This window comes from Lagopus muta, chromosome 12, assembly GCF_023343835.1.
Source record: "Lagopus muta isolate bLagMut1 chromosome 12, bLagMut1 primary, whole genome shotgun sequence".
NCBI classification, from domain to species: Eukaryota; Metazoa; Chordata; class Aves; order Galliformes; family Phasianidae; genus Lagopus; species Lagopus muta.
In genome coordinates this window covers 15250719-15264194 of record NC_064444.1, presented here as the reverse complement: position 1 = coordinate 15264194, position 13476 = coordinate 15250719, and the positions used below count along the sequence as shown (strand labels likewise).

At 43.7% G+C, this 13476-nt stretch overlaps 1 long non-coding RNA gene across 2 annotated transcripts in view; it reads right to left on the bottom strand.

The window, feature by feature from the left end:
• Window positions 1–13476, bottom strand: part of LOC125699408 (uncharacterized) — a 96914-nt gene that overhangs the window by 82838 nt on the left and 600 nt on the right. The window lies entirely within an intron of this gene.

The following is a 13476-nucleotide window of genomic DNA, read 5'->3' as shown; positions in this document are numbered from 1 at the left end:
GGCTGTAAGAATGAAGCTCTGAACAGACTGCTCAGGAGATCAGATGGGAAAAGGCCCTTTGCAAAGATGCTCCAAACGTTCTCAGAGACTAACAAATCTACGCACTGCTGGCAGAGAACTCCTGCATTCCGGCTCTCCTACGTGTAAGTTTTTACACAAAGAAAGTCCCATCTCTCTGAGCAGCAGAAAAATACAACCAAACCCACTTTCAGGGCTGCTGCATTCAGAGGGGAGTGCACAAGAAAGGAGCAGGTATTTTATTTTTGTTGAAGACAACAGACCTCAGTGATGACACTGAAGTAGCTACACAAATTAGGTTTAACACTACAGCTTCACCAGTATGCAGAACCCAACCTTAAGTTAATACAGTGTGTTCTCAAAGTTACTATACAGTGCATGCTAGAACTGCAGATGGAATCCATTCCCTTTACTCAGCGTGTGAGATAAATCTGGTAAATTAGAAATTTGTTTACATTCTGAGCAGCAACAAGAAAGCAATATATCTGTTGCAGTTCAAGGAATGCACTCCAAAAGTTGTCTACGGTACATTTGCACTCTAGTGCATATCTGCATTTCCCATGTATTCCTTGAGTAGCAGCTCTTCTCTAAAGCCTTTTTGGTTAAAAGAAAGGAAAATAAGAATACCATTTCTACTGTGAGTAGACTTGTTCAGAACTTACTAAATCCACAAGTCACAACTCATCTGCAAACAGCTGTTTCCCCAGGTCTTTATCTGCCAAGATCTTGCTGATCGGCAGAGCCTATGCAGGGAATCTCTAACTTCTGATTTTACAAAACCTGCTTCGAGCATGATGAGGTTTCCAACGTAGGTGCATTAAGCACCTACCACACCAGGACCCTTATCCGTGGCCGTGGTTTCCAGACAACTATCCCAGTACGAATGATAAGTAATCACAATAAGACAAGATCACCATTAATAGAACTGGGAACTGCTAGCTTGGTCAGGAGCCAAGGTTATGGGGACGTGCTGAGGCACATCAGTGAGAGCACACAGATTATGGAAGAGATGCAACCTTGTGCTACACAGAGCATCTCCGATCTGTTCCGTATGTATTCCTCACAATTCTTACAAGGCATAGTTCCAGCTCAGGAACAAAACCAGCCTTGCTCCTAGGGTATTGTACGTAAAGATTAACAGTGTCAAATGGTGACAGCACTATCGTAAATTCCAAGCACACAAAAACTAAGATGTTAAACCCTATCTCTATAACTTCTGTTCCTCTCAATGCGAAATTCAGAAGGTGTTGAATGGAAGTGATCACAGAAAGTAGTAGCTTGATTGATAAAGTCCCTATCTGGTCATTTACGATCTGGCTGAAGGAGAAGCAGCTTTTGCCAGACAGAAAAGCAATTAATCTGCAAACAAGCTGAGGAACAGCAGGGCTGTGCATTGGAGTCTCAGGCTGCTGGGAGCTCATGAGAGGAGATAAGACTGCAGCCTGCTATTTATTGTACATTTTAATTAAGTGCTTGTTAACGGCAGTTATCTTAACAGTCATAAAATTACTGTTGTAATGCATTTTGTTTGAGGAAAAAAAAAAAAATGGAGGGAGCTGAAGGACTTTATGAAAGCAGTCACAGATTGCTTTCACTTTAAATCAAAGAATAAATTCTGAAGAGGAGGGATGTTGCAATGATCTAAGCCGAGCCACTAATGGTTATTTAATGTGGCCATCAGTGTTTGTAAGTCCCTAGCATACGGAACGTACACAATAGCCTCCAAACCCTCTTTAACACTTATTTGAGATGACAGGAAAAATGAAACCGTTTGTGCTTTCAATGGAAAAGCAATCATTGGTACATTATATTCTGCTTGCCCTATCATGCTAATGCATGGTAAAAATGTCACCAAATGTATTTAAGGACCTGATGGAGTGTTGCTGTTTGATTCCTGTTACCGGGCTGATTAATAAAAATCTTCAATTTGTATGTAAATGCAGTGGGGTTTCATATCATCCGCATACCTGCACCTGGAGAAAATAATAAACTGAAGTTTAATGCAGCAATTATAAGCATTTATGGAACTCTTTAAAGAGGCTGCCTGCCTCCTCTGACCATCAAGATGAGATATTCACAGAGGAATATTACTGATGCTCAGACAAGCAGGGCTGCAGATGGTCCCCAGTGCAAATGCTGCCAATGCAGATTAACTCACTGACTCATACTCACTTTGGTACAACAATGTAAGCTACTTATTGTTAGACAAAAGTGTCATATTTTTCCCTGCATCTGAAATAAAATCAAATTGAACTGTTCTTTGGAGGAGAGGGAAGGGTGGTAATTAACATTTCAAATGAGGTGTGTTTGCATCATTTACACTTTTCCTGACATCATTTAATTCCCCTGTGCATATGTTCCCATGACAACATCATCACAGATAAAAATTGCATTGGTACAACAGAAACTCTTCGAGATCTATGACAACAGCTGTTTATTTTTTAAAAATCCCTCTAATGATCTTCAGACTTTTAACCAGTGACCCCCTAATGGCCAATCCTTCATAAAACAAAGTACGCGGCCATTTGCATCTTCACAGATGAGCGTTGGGAAGGGTTTGCGGTTTGGGTACTAATGGAATAATAAGCACCACATATTGGATATGGTCATGTGGAAGAATACATTACAACACAGATAGATATCAGCTTTGATGTACGCCCATGCACAAGCCCTGCTCACACGGTGATCCATGATTAAGTGTGTGTGACATGGATGTTCTCAGTCTGTCGTAACCGCTTGCTAATCTGCATTTGCAAATTTCGGCGAATGCACTCAAAATGAAAAACAAACACATTCAACTGTAATCCCCAGGAGACACAGCGCTGGATGAATTATTGTTCTATTGTTTCAACACTGTACGCTTATTGGAGCTCAGTCCCTAACTACTAGCAGAGCACCAGTGCATTTTCACGACTGTGATGTTCTTCACAGATTACAGCCACAGAATGAAATCAGCCAGCTACCAAAAGCACAGCTATAATTAGTCTCTTATTTAATAGTCTCAGACAAGGCTTTAACTTATCCCATCCATAACTGAGTGCTCTGTTGACACCAAAGAGCTCTTTTTATTCCGCTTCCCATAGGGGCACGATGGAACCACGCTTCCTAAGACGCTCAGAGGAGGAGGGCCCTTTTCCAGGCCAGCCTCCAGCCTGTCACCAAGCAGTGGTTGAGGCCCAGCCATGGCAGCATTTGGCTCACACACCAAACATACTGCCTGAAAAGCTCTGCCTTCTTCTGAGGTACTAGCTAAATGCAAATCTCAGTCATCCTGTCAGTTATCCAAAAAGCACACCAAGAGCCACTTCTGGACATGCTCTTCGACACATAACTGCTCCAAAAGCGTTGACAGATTGAATGCATCCCTTCCAGTAAAGACTCTGCTCCAGCTGTAGCTCTACACCCAAATTCCAAGCAACACAGTAGCTATCTGGGTCTGAAGGCCTAATGCAGATGCTAAAGAGCAATCAGGGCCCATTCTGTGGAATTCAGCAATTACCAACCACACATTTCTTTGTTTACCACTCTAACCAACAAGTGCAGATTCAGACAGCCAGCAGCACAGCCTCCTATGGCTCAGAGGAAGAGCTGCACCAGCAGGATGCTTCACAGAACCACCACTCACTGTATGTGGTTAGGAGACGCCTGGCAACGCAGAAGGGAACAACATGGGAGCAGATCCAGCTTCCTGGCACACAGTTTTCTGCTTTCCAGCCTGAGTTCCACTCAAGCCAGCAGAGCACCGACCTGCATCTGTACTTTCAGCACAGACTGAACTCACAAGGACTCAGCGCTTGCCATGGGTTTGCCATATCTCACTAAGTGCTGCCATGCCCACACACAGTGACTGGGCTGATGCACTGCATCCTCCACATCCGATCCAGACCCCATCCAACTGAAGGGGAAATCGCACGGCTGCTGCCAGCGAGCTCTGGTGTGAGATCCAGGTGCGGGCACCCAGCACAAAGCCAGTGCCACACAGCTGGGCTCCTACAGAGCGGGCAGCTCAACCCACAATAAAATCTTTATTGCTCATCATTACACAAACTGAAAGTGCATCAGCCAGATTCCAGATCTCGAGCTGGCTGTGCAGCAATGAGTAAAAAAAAATAAAAACATCATGGGAGTCACTGAAGGATAAATACAAATTCCCACAATAACAGTTAAACAGAAACACTTCTGACTACATTTGAGGTAAGACACAGAACTGCTGAAGTCAATAAATTAATTTTCAGTTGCAAACAGGAATAGAGAATTTTTCAAGTCTCAGAGGAATTCAGAAGTCGAAGGTACTGCAGACTTGCCTCCCTTTCTCCCTTCCCCATCCCAGCACAGAATCACGGTCCTAACATGGACATTTCCTCACAAAGACAGAAGAGACATTGACTTCTGATTCTTTTTTCTTGCAGCTCTGCCACCACATTAGTATAACAAACCTATTTAAGTTGCTTAAACCTTGCACCTTACCTTCAGAAGGAAGGGGAAACGGGAATTTAAAACATGAAGAGCCATGGTTCTTAGAAGAGCACATGCAAAACAACAACCACAAACAGTTACCCCACCAGGATCACAATATCCCTGGAAAATGCCTGCTTTAATGCACGACTGTGAATGAGCCAGAAGCTAAACCGTGTATTTAGGATAAAAATCCACTTAAAAAAAAAAAAAAAAAAAAAAAAAAAAAAAACTTACACTGATGCCATACTGTCCCGAAGAGATTCACTTTTTACCACTCTCTAACGTCGTTAACCTTTATTTAAATTAGCAAAATGTTAAACCTCATTTGCACAGTAGCATGGTGAGTGCTTTGCTATTATTTACACGTATACAAGTTCTGCTCCAACACATGTATATGAACAGAATTAACTCTAATGACTTGCAAAGCCCAGCACAGTCCAAGACATATTCACATCATGCCAACGGTAAATACTGTAAATATTGACAACTTGCTCAGAGTCTCTGAACAACGATATTCTGTCATTTCTTAAAGGAGTTTCAAAAAACAAGTAGTCAGTATCTATGCAGCTTGCTCAAGTTAAATCCATATGACAGCAACCTTACAACTTAAAGTTCTAATTTTTTATTCATTCTTCCTTAGAATGCTCCTGAAAAGCCTGCAGCTCCATGCAGATTTGCATGGAGGATGTGCTTCTCTGTAACTGCAACACACGCCCGTGAGACAGCTGTGCTCCCTGCCACGTGCCACAGCTCCAGCACAGCCACACTGAGCAACCTTGGACCACTGGTGGATCCGTCTAACAATCACAGCTCTCGTGTCAACCTTACGGGCACATTAATAAGCATGGCATGTACTGTGAAAAGATTCATGGTGTCCCCAAGTTCAGTTTTCCACTGCAAAGCTCTGTGAACACAAGTTATTCTGTTCAGAAACAAAGAGTCCTCTAGAAATCTATTCAGCTGTGCTTGGTAACACTGGAAATCTGCAGATCCAATGGACTTCCAAATAGTGAGCTTTCTTTAAAACTTCACTGGCATCTCCTGCTTACCTCTTCACAGCTCAGGCCAGCTTCAGACATTTGCATGCTTATCTAATTATATTTGTTATAGCATAGATGTTTGTAACACAGTGTACTACAAGCTGTAGTGTTGATATAGTAACAGCAGCATAAACATGCCCTACTTTTGTAAAGCACGGGCCCGGCTCACACTGCAATGGGATTGGATAAATAAGCTGCAGCATTCAGGCATACCATTAACTCCACACTGATTACTGGACATTCATACAAGGTGAGGTAGCTTACTCTTATGCAAAACAGAGCAAACCACCTCACACGGTCACATTCAAATTACTTGCTAAGGCTACATCTAGAAGCCTTGCCAGTAAAACAGATCAAACACTCTGGGGAATACTGGGCAGCACAGATCTGCCCTCCCCAGCTCCCACCACAGGCAGGGGGTTCAGGATGGCACAGCTCACCATGAGCTGACAGCCTAGAGCCTATTGCAGGCCCTCCTGGTGCTCCCAGCACAGCCACCTAAGCACAGCCCACGTGCACAGGGAGCATGGCGAACACCACAGCAACTTGGCCATCTCTGTTTCATGCAGTTAAGCATTTTGTCACTCCATGGACGGGAAATATCAGCACATTTGTATCAACTTGCTTATCAGCAGTGAATAGTACTAACATTTGTGTTTAGACAGGACTTCAAAATGACTTTCTTCTCGGTTTGGAAAGCTGGTTTCACTGCTCTTCTACTGTATGTTCAACAGTTTCATATGTCATTCCCTGCTGCCGCCCAGGACTCGGCACAGTTCAGTAGATGGCAATGGGTCTTACTACTCTGAATTTTATTTTAGTTTAAAATGACCACTGTGAGGATAAATTGCCTCAAAAATGACCTCCTCCAAATCATTAGGAATACTTCCTAGCCTTGCCATAAAGGTTTCTTTTTCCACTGTGACCTTAATGTTTCCCTTAAGAATTGCAGGGAGTTTTGTGAAAAAGCAACAACAAAACAGTGAGAAACCTTGGCAACATTTAAAGAAATCAACAGTAGAAAAAAAATAATCTCAAGAAAGGCCAGTGCCAATTTGTAAGATGACCAAACACTAATATCCTTTCATTCGTAAGTTTAATTTGCTTCCTGTACTATTTTTATCTCACTGAACTATGATGTGAAGTACAAAAAAAACTTTCTACTTAGTAGAATTCTTGACCAGCGTTCTCCTAAGTACGATATTCTTGGGAAAACAGGATATCAGTTTGATAGATGGAAGGAGCACAGCCACAGTACACACAACCTGATCTGCAGCCCTAGCTAATGCACCGCTCAGCATATGCCTAGTTCTAAGCAGGACATATTCCCAAAAACAAACAAAAAAACCCACCTCAGTTCCCACTGAACACCTCAACAGGCCCAGGAGCAACGCACCCGCTGTCAAACCTACACCCTGCATACCATAACACAGCCTCAGCCTACCTCCAAAACCAACAGAAGCAAACCGAGCATCCCAAAGATTAGCAGTGAGCCCAAAGATGGTAGCAAGCACTTGCAGCTGTATGAAAACCACTATTTGGAGACAATCTGACCTCACCAATACCCACAGATCCTCTGCCCTGTTTCAGGAGAAGCAGGCAGCCCTGCCTGCAGGCTGCTCACGGGTCCTGGGAAGGGAACAAAGAAAACACTTCATCGCAGCACACTTTCCTGCTGCACCTTCGTGACCTGAACATAAATGTACTTAATGAAACATTATGATCGTTTGAATTTCAAGCCCCAACATTATAAATAAAATGTTGTGAAAATTTCAGCTTAGTAGAATAGACTTTTTCCTCTCAAAAACAAGCTGTGTGCAAACATGTCAAACCTTCAGTTGATTGACAGTTGTGAGGAGGGATGGGGAAAGACATTCACAGACCTTTCCCTAGTTAGCTCCTTGATTTATTACACAATTACACCATTTTGAAAGCTGTTCTGAAAAAATGCCTTGTGTTCAGTTACATGTTCTGAAATGTGATGACTGTCCCAACTGCATGACATTTCTGTCTTGAGTAAGCAGCTCCATACCAATATAATTTCTAAAGCTGTTCCTGAAGCAGCAGGAAAGTGAAGCTGTCCAAACAATGGAAAAAAACATCAACAACTCTGAAGATCGAAACTCCCCCACTTAGTTTTTATGGAGCCTTTATTCACAGCAATATCTTTCAAAGGGACAAAACAGAGCCTCCTCCTCTATGGCCATGAGCTTCCCACACAGGGAGCCAAGGAATTAAGCACACAGTAATTCTTCTAATGTCCTCAGCACCTTGATGGAGACCACCAGCACTCCCACATCGCAGATGTAACACAGTGTAAAGCAGCGTTAAGTTAGCAAAAGAAGCAATCCTACAAGACCCAAACTTTATCAGACCTTAAACACATTCAATTAGTTTCTTTGAGAAGAAAACTGATGGTTTTCCAGTTTTGTACACTTGCCGCATCAGGCCTGATTCCACCTGGTATGGATTGGTTATGGAAGTCACAGAACTCAATAAACCAGTCTTTAACTCCTCTTCTTCCAGTATGCATGTTGACAAGTCCTCTCAGGATACACGCAAATAGCTAGACACTATTTCATAGACCCTTGAGTAAAAGTACCCTACTTACGTGTAGAAAAATATTTCTCAAAATTCAGTAAAGCATCCAATATTTATTCAGAGATCATAGATCACTCTGCAGACCTTACAGCCAATACTATACAAAGAGGAAACATTTTGCCAGCTGCTGAAATCAGGCGTCTCAAGCATGGAAGATAGCAAGCATTTAGTATGCTACTACGATACCACATACAAAGTGAGGATATGAGGGGAAAAAAAGAAACAAGAAAGTAGCTATAGTGAAGAGAATGAGCTAAATTAATTGCTCCAAGTGTGGCCAGAGCAACAGAACTTGTATTCTGGTTGCTGCTGGACACACCTGCGTACCATCAGTGCATCAGCCATGGCCCCAACACCACATCTCAATGGGAGAGGGACCATCATCCCACCCCACATTCCTCCACACCCTCAGCGCTGGCTGTCACATCAACTCCAGAAAGGACTCCAAAGGAAAAATACCCCTGGCTAATTACCATAGAGTGGTGTTCATTCAGCACTTCAGATTTCCTTGGAGGCTTCTTACCCAAACATTAACCCTCAACCAAACCGCCCTCAGCTGTTTCAACATTCTTTTTTTTTTTTTGTATGCACATAAAAGACAAAACAGTCCAGTTTCAGTCAGACTTCTTGGCAATTTAACATTTTAACCAAAGTAATTTATAAATTATGCAAGTGGAATATTTATTTGTACAAAGAATTTTGTGGGTTTTTCTTTAAAGGTGGGGTTGAAACTGCTTGTGTTTGGTAAGGGACTAAGAAACATGTGAATGTAGTATAAACTTCACAGCAGCAGTGCCACGACAGAACAATTTTGCTTTTGTTGAGGGAACACGTACATTTTAATTACAAGCCAGTTGCTTATGTAGCTATGTGAACTGAAAATGGTTTGGGGTTCCGTTTTTGATCTGCCCAAATATAAAAGGTGGTGTAACTTAAACACAACAAAACTGGAGCACGCTCCTCTCTGAGGGGAAAGACGCACAGCCGGAGCTGAGCGAGGACTTGAAAGGAGCCATGCTGGCTGCTCGCAGGGTCCCCCATTTGCACACCAAAGGTAGGAGACATCTGGGGTTGAGCTGTGCAGAGCCCACTTGCATCCTCCCACACTTGCATCCTCGCAGTGCCTGCACCCCAGGGGCTCTGCCCCAACCGAAATGGGGCTCCCTGCCCCTTCCTGCAGCCCTGGCCTGTTTACCTACCATGGAGTGGTCAAAGCACAAGGAGAAATCTTAAGCCTGCCTTCATGGCACAAAGCAGCTGAGGGCTAAACCACACGTGGGATGCAGTCATCAGCACTACAGCTAGCAAACGTAGCCCCAAAACCAGAGCACAAAACCTCAGTCAAGGTACTCCTCAAGTCCTACTGGAGACTGAAGATGTGCTGGAGAAGTGCTCTGAAACACCAAAACAGGCATCACAGAAATGCCAAGTATTTTCTTCCAGGATATTTATAGAAAGTTAGTGAATAGCAAGACATTACACCTCTGTCACGTACACTGTGTTCTCCATACACACATCAGTAACACCGCCAGAAGAGCAGTCACTCACAAACACGCACAGAGTGCAACCAGTTATTTGTTCCTTTCTGGATGCTTTTTGGAGAGATGTCCCCTGGCCAGCCCCACAGCACCAGGCTGTTGCCCAGCTCTGGTCAAGCAGACAAAGGAGGGGATCACAGAGAGATTCAGGAGAGGAAGGAAACAATTGAATGTCCCTGAGATCAGCGGGGGGTCAACAATGCTCCTCTAACAAATAAGAGCAGCAAATGGTAACAAATTAGCAAATGCAGCAAAAGAATGGCTACAGAACAGAGTCCTTGCAAAGCAACACAGTACATCCCGCTCTACAAGCAGATACTGCACTTGTGTAAATGCTGTTTTGCATAGACTGAAAAACGTGAATTGTGCCCAGATACATAAGAACTACTTCAATCATACGGTATTAACAGAAGAGCTGGCCAAGCACTACAGCATTCAAATACTTTTTAAAAAAGCAAATATTTTGATAAAATTTACCCACCATAAAAACCAGTTTAAAAATTCCCAGTACATTTTTTAAACGGAATTGCAGGTTCAGTGTATCAGGTAACATGCCTCAGAGAAACAAAGCGTTTCTGTTTTTCAGCCAACTAATAACCAGGTTGCATACGATAGCCCTTAATGCAAAAGAACAATTGCTATTGAAGAAACATAGCAATTAAACCACTGAGGCAATATTGCCACATGCTCCGACTTAGCTTTAGGAGTGGGCTTTTTGTGATGCAACCTCCACTAAGATTTCCTCACAGAGATTGCCCAGCAATGTGTTACAGGGGGAGAAGGAAAAGGTTTGCTCTCCATTTCTGCTCAGAAGCTGCTCCTAAACACAGAGGAACTTCCACATTCTGGGTCAAAGCTCTCCATGCAAAGGCCCCACACTGCTCCACACTCACAGTTACGAGGGCCCTACAGCAGCTAGCATGGCTGCAGTGCCATCTCTCCACAGAAGCTCTTCCATAGGGAGGATGTGTCTTCTTTGCACCTCAGCTCCACTCCCAAGCCATACTCAACACATGCATTACAGCTGCTTCCACAGCAGCAGTGTGGGTATATCACAACTGGAGTGCTCCTGCTGTGGTTGTGAAGGCAGGGGCTGAGGTCTTCCTGTAGAGCACACATCTCAGCAGCACAGTCTGGCCCCTGGACACGATAGGCTTCCCACACAGAACGGCGTTCCCGTAATCCCTCTCTTGTCATGAAATATTCAATTTTCATTTTCATTCTTAGAAAATAAAATGCTAAATTACCCAGTTTAGTAGGTCAATGTCAAAACTTACGATGAAAAAGAATCTTCCTAAGAGAGTTTCTTAAAACCTGTATAATCAGGTTGGTAATGCTGCCCACGGGGAAAACCCATTAGCAGAAATCTCAAATACATTTCAAAAAGCCAAACCTAAGTGGATTGTGGGTGTGCCACACTGCGTGCCTGACCACAGGCAGTCACCTCGGCTGGCAATTGGCTGCCCTGCAAGCCCTGCAGCAGCAGCAGCAAGGGCAGAAGTTCCACCAAAAGGGAGATCAGGGTCACGTCCAAAAGGGAGATCAGGGTCACGTTGCCTCGCGTAACCAGGGGAAATTCTGTAGCTGTTCACAAGGGTTAAACCGCTCTTGGACTTCAATACTCAGAAATTCTATGCACTCTCTTTTTAGAGTACTCTTCCTTCCTTCCTATCCGCTAACACAATGGGGAGAGCTTTGTTATCATTAATCATCTTCTGAGCCCCGGGGATTCGGGGGCGAACGCCGCCACAGCCGCACGGAGGAACCCAAGCAGGCAGACACCAAAGCTTCTGAGCAAGTTCACACTTTCATTGGTAACCAGACTGACAAGGGGATGTGGCTAACAGCACATCTCAACTCAGAGCAACTAAACCTCTGACAACTAGCACCACGATACTTTCAAACTTAAAGATTTAAGCATTTCTTCCCTGTGCCATGATAATCTTCAATCTAAATGGGGGGGGGGAAGATTGGATTTTGAGTCCAAAAAAATCAAGCAACCTCTCGCACCACAGAAAGCGCCACATGATATTAAAACAAGATTAAGCAATCAAGAAGGAAATGCATCAAAAATGATTCGTATTTGAGAGACTGGTGCCTTTGCAGAGAACATCTCACGCAAACTAAACACCCAAACCAGCAGGTAGTGCATGACTTCAGCAGCGATTATTGGACTAATTCACCCTGTCAGCCTCCTAACAAATGGCCCCCACAGCAGCATGCTCTGTAATTTCTGGAGACTTCGAAGGAAAAGGATATCCTGTAGAAATTAAAGCAGCGTGGCTGAGAAAACATTTGTAAATAAGTCATCAACATTCCGATTATATCTCTGACTCCTTGATCTCAGTGTCCTGGGTTTTTTCCATGCAACCCAGCACATAAAACTAGTAAAAAAAAAAAAAAAAAAAAAAAAACACAACAAACAACGAGGCATTAAATACAGAAAAACAAAGACAACAAACAGTTCTGATCTCTCCAAGAGGTTTTCATCCGCAGGTGCAAGTTCTGCACCTCTAAATAACTACTTCCCCAGCTCAGTGCCTGCTCCTCATGAAGAAATGCAGCAATAATGCCAAGTGCCTGTGTGAAGTTGCAAAGGACCGACTTGTTAAAACTCTTCGGTCAACACTTACAAACTCCCTGAAACAATCCAGCCACACACAGCTCTGTAGCCATAGAGGGAGCAGCAGCTTCTGCTAAAGGATCCAGCTCCAGCATCCCAGCACAGACAGTGTGCTCACTGTGCCTGGGCTCCAAGCTGAGCAGCTGGTAAGTGTTCATCACGTTAAGCATCCCCACCAATCAGCAAAATCTTGATTTTCTTTTTGCGTAATTGCAGTAACTATGCATGCAGATTAGGTCCATAGCATTGATTTTATGCTTGTACCCTCACACTACAATACTGATAGTCTGAATGTAATTTATCCTCATCGTCTATATAGATGAGACTTGTGCGCGTCCACAGTGTGCTAAGAGCTAAGACCTCATGGTGCTCCACAGAAACCACAGTCTGAAAAATAACCAGGCAGTGGAGAGGGGCCTAAACCAAGGAGTGAGGGATGGTAGGACATAAGGCAGAGGGGCTGGGCACAGAGCAACACAGATAGCCAGGTGTGTGCCCTTACAAAGCACATGGCAGAACTGCGGCTTGGAACCTTCTGGAGCTACATGGAAAAGCTCTGTGCAGGAATGGCTTCAATGGTGGGACTGTGGGTACATTTTACATTATTTTTACATTTATAAGAAGGGGTTTTCCATGTTTTCCTACTTCAGGAGGGAAGTACAGAGATAAATAGAGAGGAAGAGCTAGTAGCCAAATAGCACCCAAAGCCACGGACACAGAAAGGGCAGCAGGATTCAGCAAGCTATGAGATCTGATGAGGACACAGCTGGAGATGCTCAGTAACCAATAACCTCCCTTCCACACCAACCCACACCTCCTCCCCCAGCTCACCAAATGCAGAAAGGCTACACCTGTGGCAGCACTCCTTGCTCAAGCCCTCTACCATCACACAGGTGCTCTCATCAGGCACAGCACCCGCACCTGGGCAGCCTCTCTCTGCCTGCTGGGGACTTGCTTGCCCAAATACTTTATGCCAATACCCAAATGCAGCTTTAGAGATTTTTTGCCTTCATTTTGGTTTAAATTCAGCTTGGAACATTGTTCCCTCCCTTAAATTGATGTCACTTTCTTTAGGAGCCTTAGCATTACTGGGTTCTAATTGCTGTTTACACATCCCTCAATCGCACACAATTACCAATTGTTCAACAGACACCAGGACGTTTTATAAATCAAATCCTTGCAACCAAGAACGATAACC